The 15,087-nt window shown below is 37.9% G+C and overlaps 2 long non-coding RNA genes across 2 annotated transcripts in view; both read right to left on the reverse strand.

Annotated features, from left to right (window-relative positions):
• Window positions 1-15,087, reverse strand: part of LOC132539021 (uncharacterized) — an 87,485-nt gene that overhangs the window by 23,329 nt on the left and 49,069 nt on the right. The window lies entirely within an intron of this gene.
• On the reverse strand, window positions 6,476-9,250 carry LOC132539020 (uncharacterized). Its single transcript, XR_009550331.1, has 2 exons — window positions 9,125-9,250; window positions 6,476-6,681 (listed from the first exon to the last, which is right to left on the reverse strand). It is a non-coding gene; the product is annotated as an uncharacterized LOC132539020 (long non-coding RNA).

Genomic DNA, 15,087 nt, shown 5'->3' on the forward strand with positions numbered 1-15,087 from the left:
AATAGAATTGAGAGCCCAGAAGAAAGCTCCCACATCTATGGACATCTGATCTTTGACAAAGGTGCCCAAACTATTAAGTGGGGAAAAGGAGAGTCTCTTCAACAAATGGTGTTGGAAAAAAATGGGTTGAAACCTGCAGAAGAATAAAACTGAACCACTATATTTCACCAAATACAAAAGTGAATTCCAAGTGGAACAAGGACTTGAATGTTAGACCAGAAACTATCAGATACTTACAGGAAAATATTGGCAGAACTCTTTTCCACATAAATTTTAAAGACATCTTCAATGAAACGAATCTAATTACAAAGAAGACTAAGGCAAGCATAAACCTATGGGACTACATCAAATTAAAAAGCTTCTGCACAGCAAAAGAAACCACTACCCAAACCAAGAGATCCCTCACAGATGGGAGAAGATCTTTACATGCCATACATCAGACAAGAGCCTAATAACCAGAATATATAAAGAGCTTGTCAAACTCAACAAGAAAACAAATAACCCCATCCAAAAATGCGGAGAGGACGTGGACAGTATATTTACCACAGAAGAGATCAAAAAAGCTGAGAAACACATGAAAAAAATGCTCCAAGTCTTTGATTGTCAGAGCAATGAAAATAAAGGCAACAATGAGATACCACTTCACTCTTGTGAGAATGTCATACATCAGAAAAGGTAATAGCAGCAAATACTGGAGAGGTTGTGGGGACAAAGGAACCCTCCTGCTCTGCTGGTGGGAATGTCAGTGGGTCCAACCTCTGTGGAGAACAGTCTGGAGAACTCTCAGAAGGCTTGAAATGGACCTACCCTATGACCCTGCAATTCTTCTCCTGGGGGTATTTCCTAAGGACTCTAACACACCCATCCAAAACGATCTGTGTACACATATGTTCTTAGCAGCACAATTTGTAATAGCCAAAGTCCCGAAGCAACCCAGGTGTCCAACAACAGATGAGTGGTTGAGCAAGTTGTGGTATATATACACAATGGAATACTACTCAGCTATAAAAAATGGTGACTTTATCATTTTCAGTCAATTTTGGATGGAACTTGAAAAATTCATGTTAAGTTAAATAAGTCAGATACAGAAGGATGAATATGGGATGATCTCACGCTCAGGCAGAAGTTGAAAAACAAGATGAGAAGAGAAAACACAAGTGGAACCGAACTGGAATTGGCATATTGCACCAAAGTAAAAGACTCTGGGTTGGGTGGGGGTGGGGGGGCGGCGGAGAATATAGGTCCAAAAAGGATGAGAGAGGACCTAGTAGGGGTTGTGTTGTTATATGGAAAACTTGGAAATGTTATGCATATTGTATTTACCGTGGAATGTAAAACATTAATTCCCCAGTAAAGAAATTAAAAAAAAAAAAAGGGCGAGGTAGAGATCTCATTCTGTCTCTTTTCTTCTTTCTTGCTACAACCTCCTTTCCCATAGAAGTATCCTACTAACACAAATGCCAGATCCCTCTTTATTGACAACAAACACAGTGTGTGGCAAGGAGCCCATTGGGGCCTGCTGTGTAAGGGAAGAGAAGTTGTAAGACTCCCTAGGTAGTGCCACCTGGACTCCATCAGAAGGCCTTCCTGCTCTAACCTCTGTCCCCAACAGGCACCATCCAGGTTCCTCTGCACCTTGGCTTTGTGGAGAAGCACTTCCCCTGCCACACTTTCCTGGAGAGTGTAGTCACAGAGTTCCTGGGTCTGAGGTGAGAGCAATAGCCTGGCTGGGAGTGTGAGGAAAGGGGAGCCATACACGTTTTGTATGAGTGATTTTCCACATTGGGCTCAGAAATGAGTTTTAAATGTTTATTTTGGAAGCTCTAGCTAAAAATGCTATAAATTTTGGCTGTCTCAAAGTAAACTTTGGCTGTTCTTAAGTCTGGCAGAGAAGAATCCATTGCATCCTGTACATTTCTAATTATTGGTTATATTACAGATGAGGAGAATGAAGTAAAAGTTAAAGGATTTATTCTGGTCAGTAGCAATTTATGGTGGAACCACTTGGCAGTTATGCAAAATATTTTAGAGAGTCTTCCTCTTTATTGTGTGACAAAGGGAAGTGTGTGAGAGCTCATCACTCTTCCTTTTAAGCTCCTTGTAGTGTCTCAAAGTCTTGCCAGAAACCTGTTTTTAATCCCTGGTGGCTGTCACATGTGTGGCTATTCTTTCTCCTATACACTTTCTCCTATACACTTGATTAATATCCTTGGAACCTATGTCAAATGAGAAATTTCCATTCCAGCACAGTATGACCCAAAAGATGAGATTGCTGAGGCCAAAGATAAGCAGTACTTATAGGAACTGGCTTATTTGCACACTAAAGAAACATTTAGTAGATTATATCCTATTCACCACATAGACAATATTTACAAATAAGGATGGAATCCACATAGGACTGGCCAACCTGATTCTGCCATATATAAAATGATGGAATGATTAAAAAAGAGAGAGAGACAATTCTTTAAGATTTCTTTCACCTTATTTTTTTTTAGCTTTTAAAAGTGACTACTAGATAATTAAAAATTACATATGTGGCTCACATACTTATTGGATAGCACTGATTTTAAATTGCCATGCCTATGTTTTGTGGTTATTTGTTAAAAGGAAAAATAGTGATAATGGTATGATCTCAAAAAGTCATACTTAGTATTCATTTTCAATGACCAATGCAATTATTTTTTTTCCCCCAGAACAGTGAACCACTGGCTTCTGGTGAGTACAGGCTTTAAAGATGCAGCTCTGTCTGCCTCAGAGTCCACGGGCAGAGCCACTACACCAGCTTGGCAGTCTTACAACTAAATTGTAATATGCTTTTTTAAGTTATAGAATTAAAATTACCACTGAGGAGAATTAAATGATAATTCAACAGCACCTGGGAAGGCAGAAACTTATCTAACTGAATTCCACTGAAAACTGACTAATAAAATATGCATTTCTGGGGACCAGGCAGTAGCACAGTGGGTTAAGCACACATGGCTCTAAGCGCTAGGAACAGCATATGGATCCTGGTTGGAGTCCCTGGCTCCCTACCTGAAGCAGGGTGTCACTTCATAAGCGGTCGAGTAGGTCTCCCCCTTTCTATCTTCCCTCCTTTCTATATTTCTATCTTGTCCAACAACAACAACAGCAATAATAACAATAACAAGGGCAACAAAAATTGGAAAAATTGCCTCCAGCAGTAGTGGATTCGTAGTGCAGGCACTGAGACCCAGCAATAACCCTGGAGGGAAAAAATATGCATTCCTGTGTACATCTTAAAAAGCTGGATTCAGGGAGACTGTAGCGCAGTGGGTTAAGCGCACATGGCGCGAAGCGCAAGGACCGGTTGAAGGATACCGGTTCAAGCCCCAGCTCCCCACCTATAGAGGAGTCGCTTTACAGGCGGTAAAGCAGGTCTGCAGGTGTCTTATCTTTCTCTCCTCTTCTCTGTCTCCCCTCCTCTCTCGATTTCTCTCTGTCCTATCCAACAACAACGACAGCAACATCAATAATAATAACCACAACAATGATTAAACAACAAGGGCAACAAAAGGGGAAATAGCTCCCAGGATCTGTGGATTCGTGGTGCAGGCACTGAGCCCCAGCAATAACACTGGAGGCAAAAAAAAAAAAAAAGCTGAATGCAGGGAATGGGCGGTAGCAGTAGGTTAAGTGCAGGTGGCACGAATTGCAAGGACTGGGAAGGATCCCGGTTCAAGCCCTCAGCTCCCTACCTGCAGAGGAGTTGCTTCATAGGCAGTGAAGCAGGTCTGCAGGTGTCTATCTTTCTCTCCCTCTCTCTGTCTTCCCCTCCTCTCTCCATTCCTCTCTGTCCTATCCAATAACGACATCAATAACAACAACAATAAAAACAAGGGCAACAAAAGGAAATAATAAGTAATAATATTTTTTAAAAAAACTGAATGCAGAGAGGGGGAGAGAAAGACACCTGCTGACCTACTTCACTGCCTGTGAAGCGACTCTCCTGCAGGTGGGGAGCCAGGGGCTCAAACCCGGGTAATTACGCCAGTCCCTGCGCCTTTCACCACTTGCGCACTTAACCCACTGCGCTACCTCAATGACCCTGGAGGCAAACAACAACAACAACAACAACAACAAAACTGAGTGCAAAATTGTAGGCAGAGTGAAACTACACCATTATAGCACAGTACAAAGTGAATAAAAACAAATTAGATACAAAAAATATTTTGTCAAGATAATATTTCAAGTAATTTAGCTGCTACTTTCATGACAAGAGCCCTTCTCTTTACTTTTACCCTATTCCATTAAGTTTAGTTTCAGTCAAAAAACAAAAGCACTAAACTTAGGATTTTAGAAATTGTTTTCACTAATGCTGCCTGTTATTCTCCAAGTCTGATATCCAAAGCTTTATCTTTCCCTCCTTTGTTTTTTCCCCTTTCCACTTCTTGACTTTTTAAAACTATATATTTTAAAGCTTTTTTCCTGTAAGTGTTCACTGTTCGATCCAGTTGATTTTAATTTCTTACCAAGGCCCCACTAACTCCAAATCAATGACTTATTTGACTTACTTGACTGTTTAAAGGAGGCAGAATTATTTAGCTTTCAAAGCATATGCATGTATGTTAACCTTTAAACCTTCACTCAAGCCATGTGTAAGAGCTAGACCAATAATTCTGAAGACTGTGTGGAAAGAAGTGAGGGAGCAGTGACAAAAGTAGAAAAAGTGATATTTTTGAGGAGGAGGTAGAGAAATAATCATATGTTTGACCAGTAAAGTTTATGTTCCTCTCCACCCTTGTTTCATTCCCTTATGCAGTTGGAGCTGTCAACCTCTCAGCTCAGCATTTTAGCTTCAGTGCATCATTGCTACATCTGGAAGGATGTGTTGGTGAAGGAAAAACAACCCTTGGGTCAGGGAGATAGTGAAATGCTTACACACAGTACTTACATGCAAGTGGTCCAAGGTTTGATTCCTGGTACCACTAATAAACAGAGCTGAGTGGTGGTGGTGGGGTGGGGCTGGGGGATTGAGGTTGGGGAGAGAGAGAGAGAGAGAGAGAGAGATATGTTTTGTAGTAATCAACTCCTTGATCTCCAAACTTTATGTAGCTGCCTCTCTCCTATTATTCACACCCTTATGCATATTATTCACATGGTGCCACTGAAATACAGCAGAAGTCATGGCCTACATTGTATATACAAAAACCACTGCATTTTTCTTGGCTTCTCTTCTTTGTACCACTCATTTTGGGAGATGGCTCTGGAAGCAGCTAATGGAAAGGCCCTGGAAATGGAGAGGGTCTGAAGCTTTCTTCCAGTATTTCCATATGAGTGCTTGGGACTAGCACACTGCTGTAGAATCACTGGGTCCACTAGACCTAGGCAGGCCTCAGAGAGCTGCAGTTCATGCTGACACCTATCTGCTGCCTAGTGAGAGGGCTCTAGCAAGGTTACTTGCTGATTCCTCACCTACAAACAGAACAGGGAGAGTATGCTTCCTGTTTTAAGTGGTTAATTTGGAGTGATTTTTTTTTCTTTTTGCATAGCAGTCTCTGGCTGAATCAACTATAAAAAGCTAGATTATGGGAGTTGGGTGGTAGCGCAGCAGGTTAAGTGCAGGTGGCACAAAGTGCAAGGACCAGCATAAGGATCCCAGTTAGAGCTCCCAGCTCCCCACCTGCAGGGGAGTCACTTCAAAGGCGGTGAAGCAGGTCTGCAGGTGCCTATCTCTCTCCCCCTCTCTGTCTTCCCCTACTCTCTCCATTTCTCTCTGTCCTATCCAACAACGACATCAATGACAACAACAATAATAACTACAACAAAAAAAACAACAAAGGCAATAAAAGGGAATAAATAAATAAATGAATATTTAAAAAAGCTAGATTATACTCCCAAGCCAAACAAATTTCTTTAACCTTGAAGATGACATTACTAAAATCAGATTGGAGTATGGCATGTAAAGAACCAGCTACAGCAATTGTAACACCATAGATGCTTTTACCATAATTTCACCCCACCCAGAAAAAGTTAGTTTTCAGGGATGACTGATTATTATTAGCATAACTAACATCACAAATGATATTTTAACTTGCTTCATATTTTATTTATAATGATTTTTTTCCCCTCCAGGGTTACTGCTGGGGCTCAGTGTCTGCACTATGAATCTACTGCTCCTGGAGGCTATTTTTTCCCCTTTTGCTGCCCTGGTTGTTTTATCATTGTTGTGGTTATTACTGTTGTTGTTGTTGTTATTGATGTCGTTGTTGTTGGACAGGACAGAGAGAAATGGAGAGAGGAGGGGAAGACAGAGGGGGGGAGAGAAGGATAGACACCTGCAGACCTGCTTCACCACTTGTGAAGTGACTCCCCTGCAGGTGGGGAGCTGGTGGCTTGAACCGGGATCCTTAAGCTGGTCCTTGTGCTTTGTGCCACCTGTGCTTACCCTGCTGCGCTACCACCCGACTCCCTAAAAATAAATACATTTTTTTAAAAAAGCCACCACTAAGCAAGCTTGCTGCCACTTTCACTTTTCCAGTGTTCACCACTCTTCTCTAAGAGCATGCCCTGGTTTTGCAGGACTGTATCAGTTTGGAGATGGACCTGAAATTGTAGGTACAAAATTGCTAGGCCTAGCCCAAGTCCTTGGAAGCTCCATGAGCTTCACAGCAATCTCCCCTCAGTGCTTCTGCAGTCTTCCTCACACTGAACATTATTAGCCTGATGAGAACAGAAAACAGCGTAAGGATGGGGTTGGGTGACATGTCATAGTTTATTATTAAATTAACATGGTATTCAGGGAAAGGAAGACACAATGGTCTAATAGTCAAAGGATAAAATGTAAGAGAAGTATAAAAATGATGACTTTTTAAAAAGCACTTTAAGTTTTCACTAATAATATTTGCAAAGAGTTGTTGTTTACTGTATAGTCTTTGCTTTCAGCAGCTACGTATAAAGGTGAAAACATGTAAGTGAATTAATTTTTTTTTTTGGATTGAAACAGAAAGAGAGACACCACAATATGAAAGCTTCCTTCAATGTGGTTCGGGCTGGGCTCAAACCTGGGTCATGCACATGGCAAAGCAGCACACCATCCAAGTGAGATATTTCCTGTGAATTAATTTTTATATTTCCTTTTTCTTGTTGAGGGAGACTGAACTCAAGACTTTAGACATGCAAAGCATCTATATCCCTGGCTCCTAATCCTTTGTACTTTCTTATAACAAAATGTCCAGCTTCTTATATACACCCTAGGTGCCTATAAATAGAAGCATTTAAATTGATAGTACCATATAATACCTGTAAAATTGGATTGGATAACAATATGTTAATATAAAATAAAATATCTAGAAATCACATACATCATACTTTATATTTTCTTCCTATTTCTTTTTTTTTCTTCCAGGGTTATTGCTGGGGCTCGGTGCCTGCACCATGAATGCACTGCTCCTGGAGGCTATATTTTTCCCTTTTTTGTTGCCTTTTTTTAAAATCATTGTTGTGGTTATTATTGTTGTTGTTACTGACGTCGTTGTTGTTGGACAGGACAGAAAGAAATGAGGAAAGGAGGGGAAGATAGAGAGAGGGAGAGAAAGCTAGACACCTGCAGACCTGCTTCACCACTTGTGAAGCGACCCTCCTGCAGGTGAGGAACCAGGGGCTTGAACTGGGATCCTTTAGGCTGGTCCTTGCGCTTCGCACCATGTGTGCTTAGCTTACTGTGCTACCGCCCGACCCCCTTTCTTCCCATTTCTAAGTGAGGGTAGGGTGGAGAAGAAAACCAATAACCACGTGTAACATACTGTCTTAAAATTGCAGTAGAATCACACAGATGCTTCTGAGGAATCTATTATATTGCTAGGTTGATAACTCAATCCATTGCCTTAAAAAAAAGACATTTTCCTATCTTCCTCTTGTTCTTAAAATTATATATTAACTTCCCATTGTTCCATTCTCATATTTTACACTAGATTTTAAGAATTGAACACATTTACTAATCATTATGGTGCTATTTTTTTTCCAACAGAAGTGTCACCTGTATCAAAATTTAATGAGGCTGCCACATAATAATCTTTCATTAATACTTATCTAATGACAGAGTAAAGGAATTGTTTATACTATATTGAGATTTCTATGATACTTATGATAATTGAGGAAAAACAAATATTGGGCATCAACCTTGCTTACAGAAATGTGATATATCCAATCTTTTTAAGTTAAACAACTTGTTTTCTTTAAATTGATGCTAAATAATAGTTTGAGTCATAAAACAAAAATTGTCAAGGAACTATATAATTCAGGAAAGATAACATAATTTGAAAGGTAAGAATTATTGAAATGAGTATGTGATTTAGTAAGAGTCTATGGCTAGAATGAGAGTAGAATTTGTAACTATGTATTACAACTATGTATTTTAACTATGGTGTTTTATGCTTTTCAAAAGACACCTACACACTATACATTATAATTCTCCATAATTTAAAATGAGTTGCTTTTATAGATATTAGACATGAAAATAAATATTGCATGTACAAAAGATTTATTTTGGACATTTAAAATGGTTAGGATAAATTTATTCCATAATTTAAACATTATAAGTATTTATGTTGGTTAGTTGTATATTTTGTTTTTAAGTATTTTTATATATATACAATTAGTTATCTTTTTATTTAGTATAAAGTTAAAATATTTTAAAGTACTATAAGGTGAAAAGGAATTTTAAAATCGACATCATTGGCACAAGATTCATGTTAATGTTTACTCATGTAAATAGCACAAAATACTGCCTAATTAGTGTGGTTGGTAAATTTTTGGTACTTTAATTTTCTCTGTTATTGTAAACCATGCATAAAATGCTTGTCTATTGAGAAGTGCAGAATTGTCAGAGCTTAAACAGCTGACATCTGCTTACTCTCTTAAAAAAAAAAAAAAGAATAACAAGCCATTTCAGCCTAATCCACCTCAAATGTGTTCATGTAAATGGAGGTCCATCTATTGACCTGTGTTCTTTTCAGCTCAGGATTGGTCCACATGGTTTATGAAACCAGGAAGGCTGATTTGAAATGCAGATGTCGAGACAGTGAAGTACACCCTCCCCTTTCTTCTTTGCTGTATCTGTCAGGGTGAAAAATGGCTTGCACAAGGGTCAGTCACCCATACTCACTTAATTACTTTTCTTGGACCCACAGAACTGTCACAAGCTGTGGTGGATACGGGAACTGTTCCTCTTTTAGTACTCTGTATCCAGGAGCCAGAAATTGATTTGAAAGAGGTTGCTGCTTCGGCCCTTAGTGATATTTCAAAGGATTTTCTGGAGTTGGAACAGATAGTAGTGGATGCAGGAGCTACTGCTCGCATACCCCAGATGATCCTGAATCCCAGTGCTAATTAACTTGAAGATATTTTAAAATTAAGGTAAAATTAAATAGGCTTCTTATAACTAAGGAAAATAAAAATGTGTACAGATTATTATGATACACGTTTAACTAATAAATCATCCCTGAAAATATACATGAATGTACTGTATATCTGATCTTTTAATATGTGAAAATTAGCCTACAAAGATTAGATAATAAAGACATATATGGGAAAAATGTATGCAATGTTGAAAACTGTAACAGAATTAGCATTAATATTACAAGAACAATTAAGATAAGAAATCACACAATGATTGAATCTTAGCTTTCCTAACCTACAACTACATTTAAATATTTTCTGAAAATTGTAATGCTTATATTGGTCTTTTGTAAATAGCTTCCTAAATTCTGATTTTCAGTTGTAGTCACCAATTATATTTTTATAGTCCATAAACTTTAAAAATTATTAATGTTAACTAATCAATGGAAACTTTTAAAAAATGATATTTAGCATCTTTCCCCACATAAAATATTAATTATGCCTGATTACTTTAAAATTGTATTTCCACATGCATTATAATTTAACTATCACATAACTAAGAAATAGTATACAAATAATAATTATTAAAATAGGTATAATCCAAAGTTCTTATTCTTTATCATCTGTAATAGCTTGAGCTCTAAATAGTCAGTGGAGAATAGAGACAATTTGGAAATTAGGGAATTTATGAAATTGAATACTATTTAGGGATAAAACTAGGATATAAATGTCTTAAGGCTGAGTCAACTTATTTTATGTGAGATTATATAATTGCTTTTTCCTTTTTACAAAAGAACTTGAATGTGCATAAAATTATTTAAATTATACCTGAACACTGCTCCAGATTGTACATGTTTCTTTTTATTTTGGTTTTTGCTTAATAGCATTTGTTCCTCTCAGCTCTCAGTCAGATTGCAAAATGCTATGGATCTGGCAGAGACGGTGGTTGAAGCAGAGAGCTTTCCATTTCTACTCACATGTGTAAAAAAGTTAAGTTACGGGAGTCGGGCTGTAGCGCAGCGGGTTAAGCGCAGGTGGCGCAAAGCACAAGGACCGGCATAAGTATCCCGGTTAGAACCCCGGCTCCCAACTGCAGGGGAGTCGCTTCACAGGCGGTGAAGCAGGTCTGCAGGTGTCTAGCTTTCTCTCCTCCTCTCTGTCTTCCCTTCCTCTCTCCATTTCTCTCTGTCCTATCCAACAACGACAACAACAATAATAACTACAACAATAAAACAACAAGGGCAACAAAAGGGAATAAATAAATAAAATAAATATTAAAAAAAAAAAGTTAAGTTACTATGAACTCTTAAGCCAGTGTGTCACTGGAACCCCGCCTCCCTAGAGCACTGCCCCAGTAGGGAAAGATAGAAATAGGCACGGAGTATGGATTCACCTGCCAATGCACATGTCCAGGGGGAAGCAATTACAGAAACCAGACCTTCCACCTTCTGCACCCCAAAATGATCCTCTGTCCATCCTTACAGAGGGATAAAGAATAGGAAATCTTCTAATGGAGGGTATGGGAGGCGGAACTCTGGTAGTGGGAATTGTATGGAATTGTATCCCTCTTATCCTACAGTTTTGTCAATCATTAGTAAATAAATAAAAAAATAAAATAAAAAGGTTAAGTTAAATGCATGGAGAAAAACTTCCAACTTAGTGATATTGTAAAACATACACCTGAGGTTATATATATATATATATATATATATATATATATATATATTCATCAAAATACAATAAAAAGGTTTTTTTTTTGCCTCTGTGCCCACTTAATTTTTTTAAATTTCTTTATTGGGGGATTAATAGTTTACAGTTGACAGTAAAATACAATAGTTTGTACATGCATAACATTTTCCAGCTTTCCACATGACAATTCAACTCCCAATAAGAAGTAATTTTTATTGCTCTGTTTATGGAGCCCAAGTGCCATGCCACATGATACTGTTAGTTCAGGGTTTCTCATTGTTAGCAACACCGACATTTGGATATGATTCTTTGTTGGGGGAGTTTGTCCACTACTCTGTAGAACAGTTGTCTGCAGCATCCCTGGTCTCTGTCCACTAGATAACAGAGATACTCCTTTCCCCAGTGTCTTCACACTCCTGAGAGGACAATTGCCTTCATTGGCAATTACTAAATCTTAGTAATGAGCTTAAGTTTGACATCTATTTTAAGTAATTTCCTACTTCCTATTTCTAAATTGTGGGAGCCATTGACCTTTATCATCACTGCCTTTTTAGGTCATTTGAGAATAGTCCAAGATGGTACATCTCCAGGGTGAAAGAGGTCTCCCTCTTCATAACTCCCTTCCCACACAGTGTCACCCCTTCTGCTGGCATGGTAGTTCCTACTCTAAATTCTTAGATGTGAAAGGAAAATCAATAAGCAAGCTCGGACAATCCTGAAGTTGTATCTTTTTGTGTGTATATATTTTAATGAATCAGTTTCACTTTACTAACCTTTGAAGTCTCATTCTTTATCTAATATTTTTATTTGAGATTTTCCAGGATTGAAGTGTAATCCCCTAGAAATTATTGCCTGCAAAAAGGACAGGGGATTAAACTAGAATTTCAAGTCTGACCTAGCTGTTCAGCACTCATTGATTAATCTACTTCATACTCACCCATTGTGATAAGGGAGTGAGGGCTTTAATAGTTCACTAGTTATGAACCAAACCTCAGGTTAAGTGTCTAGATGAGGATTTTTAAATATTTATTTATTTATTTAATAAGATAGAAATCAAGAGGGATATAGAAAGAAACCTGCAACACTGCTTTCCCCCTATAAGCAGGGACAAGGGACTTGAGCCCAGATCCTTGCACACTGTTACATGTGTGCCACTGTCCAGCACCTGGGTAAAGAATTTGAACATCTATTTTAATAGGAATGAAGTTTGCCACTGATGCACAAAAAACTGAATCATAGAGTAAAACTCTTAACTATAGTGAATATATCCACACATTCAAAATAACACTGTACTTAATATGAATTTCAGTAAGTAGCATTTCATTTTTTACCAGGTGTTTTAAGGTTATAAATACTAAACTAATGTTTAAAAATATTTTTTAAAATTAATTAATTAATTATTTAATTAATTAATTTGAGAAAGATAGGAGAAAAGAGAGAAAGAACCAGACACCATCCTGGTACATGTGCTGCCGGGGATCGAACTCAGGACCTCATGCTTGAGAATCTAGTGCTTTATCCACTGCTCCATCGCCCCAGACCACTAAACTAATGTTTAATGCTCATCTTATGCACTATGGCATAATAATCTGTGCTCCTTCTTTTCTCTTGGCTTTTACAGTTGATTGATAATACAGGAGGACTTTCTGCCATGATTGATTTTATTGTCTCCTGCAGAGGAAACATCTGGCTGCCTAGATGCTCAACTATGTGGCGGCTCATTCTGAGAACCTGGCCATGGCAGTGGTCATTTCCAAGGTTTGTTCTCACTTCATTTTCTTCTAGTGACTACAGTAACATACCCCAAGACAAAACCACAGATTAATAATCTCACCAAGTATAAAATATACCTGCACTAGAGTGAAAGTGAAAGAATTACCTGGAAACTATCTCAGATTTTTTTTTTAATGCTTTTAAAAGTGCCTGAAGAGTTATCAGTAATTTGAAAAGTACTGAGAGAGGGACCTCATAACATACTATATAGAATGGTTAAGCCAACAAGAAGATATATTGGAAAAATGAACCAGGACAAGAGTCCAGCTAAAATTCCCCCCAAAGGCAGAAGCACAAAATAATGATGTCAACATGCAAACATTAGTTAAGGAAATAGTCACAGGAGTGAGTAATGAATTTGAAAGAATTATTATCAGAAATGTAGAAAAAACAAATGAGACCCTGGAAGAAAACAATAATTATATGAAGGTTATTAGAGAGCTAGAAGCTGAAATATATGAGGTAAGAACACAACTAGCTGAACAAGCTAAAACAGTATCAGAACAGGGTAACAAAATAGATGTACTCCAGAAAACAGTAGAGGGGAGAGAGAATAGAATAAATGAGGCTGATGAAAGAATTAGCAAGATCAAGAATGAATTAAAGACAACTAAAAAAGAAGAGATCTCCAAAAGAGATTAAGAGATACTGAAAACAACAACAGAGACCTATGGAACGAATTCAAAAGAAATAATATATGCATTATTGGCCTACCAGAGGAAGAAAAAGAGAGGGAGGGGAGGAAAGCATTCTTCAGGACATAATAGCTGAGAACTTCACTAGTCTAGACAACATCAAAGACATAAAGGGTCAAGAAGCCCAGAGGGTCCCAAACAGAATTAACCGAGACGTAAAGATGCCAAGATACATCATATTTAGAATGGAAAAGAATGAGAATAAAGAAAGGATCCTGAAGGCTGCAAGAGAAAAACAGTCACATATAGAGGGAAACACATAAGATTAGCAGCAGACTTCTCCACACAAACACTACAGGCTAGAAGAGAATGGCAAGATATCTATCAAGTGCTCAATGAGAAGGAATTTCAACCAAGACTACTATATCCTGCTAGATTGTCATTCAGACTAGGTGAAGGTATAAAAACCTTCTCAGACAAGCAAAAGTTGAAGGAATCAACTATCACCAAGCCGGCCCTGAAAGAAGTTCTGAAAGGTCTCCTATAAACAGTGAAACCACCTAAAATATGCCATATATCAGAACACTCTAAAAATATACAAGAATGGCGTAAATATCTTCAGTCTATGTTATCAATAAATATCAATGGCCTGAATTCACCTAATAAGAGGCACAGAGTAGGAAGATGGATAAGAAAACACAACCCAACAATATACTGTCTACAAAAAACCCACCTAACTCAACAAGACAAACACACTCAAAGTGAAAGGATGGAAAACTATCATACAAGCCAATGGCTGACAAAAAAGAGCACGAACAACTATTCTCATATCTGATACGATAGACTTTAAAAGAAATAAAATTAAAAAGGATAGGGATGGACATGACTAAATGATTAGAGGGTCAGTCAATCAAGAGAACTTAATAATTACTAACATCTATGCATCCAATGAGAAGCCATTTAATTACATTAAATATCTACTGAAAGAGCTACAGCAATATACTGTCAGTAACACAGTCATAGTAGGGGACTTCAACACTCCACTCTCTCCACTTGACAGATCATCCAGGCATAAAATCAATAAATACCTGAGGGAGCTAAATGAGGAGATAGATAAACCAGAACTATTGGACATATTCAGAGTCATTCATCCCAAGAAACTGGAATACACATTCTACTTAAGTCCACATGAGTCATTCTCAAGGATAGACCATATGTTAGGCCACAAAGACAGCATCAGCAAATTCAAGAGCACTGAAATCATCCCAAGCATCTTCTCAGACCACAGTGGAATTAAACTAACACTTAACAATCAACAAAAGATTAGTAATAGTCCCAACATGTGGAAACTCAGTGGTACACTCCTTAACAACTACTGGGTCAAAGAGGAAATAAAGGAAGACATCAAAATGAGTTCAGTGAAAATGAAGACACAAGCTATCAAAATATTGTGACACAGCTAAGGCAGTACTGAGAGGGAAGTTCATAGGCATTCAAGCACACATTAGGAAACAAGAAAAAGCACAAATAAACACATATGATTGCACATCTTAAAGACCTAGAAGAAGCAGAAGAAGAACAAAGAAACCCTAAAGCAACCAGAAGGACAGAAATCACTAGAGTTAGGGCAGAA

This window comes from Erinaceus europaeus, chromosome 6, assembly GCF_950295315.1.
Source record: "Erinaceus europaeus chromosome 6, mEriEur2.1, whole genome shotgun sequence".
Classification (NCBI taxonomy): Eukaryota; Metazoa; Chordata; class Mammalia; order Eulipotyphla; family Erinaceidae; genus Erinaceus; species Erinaceus europaeus.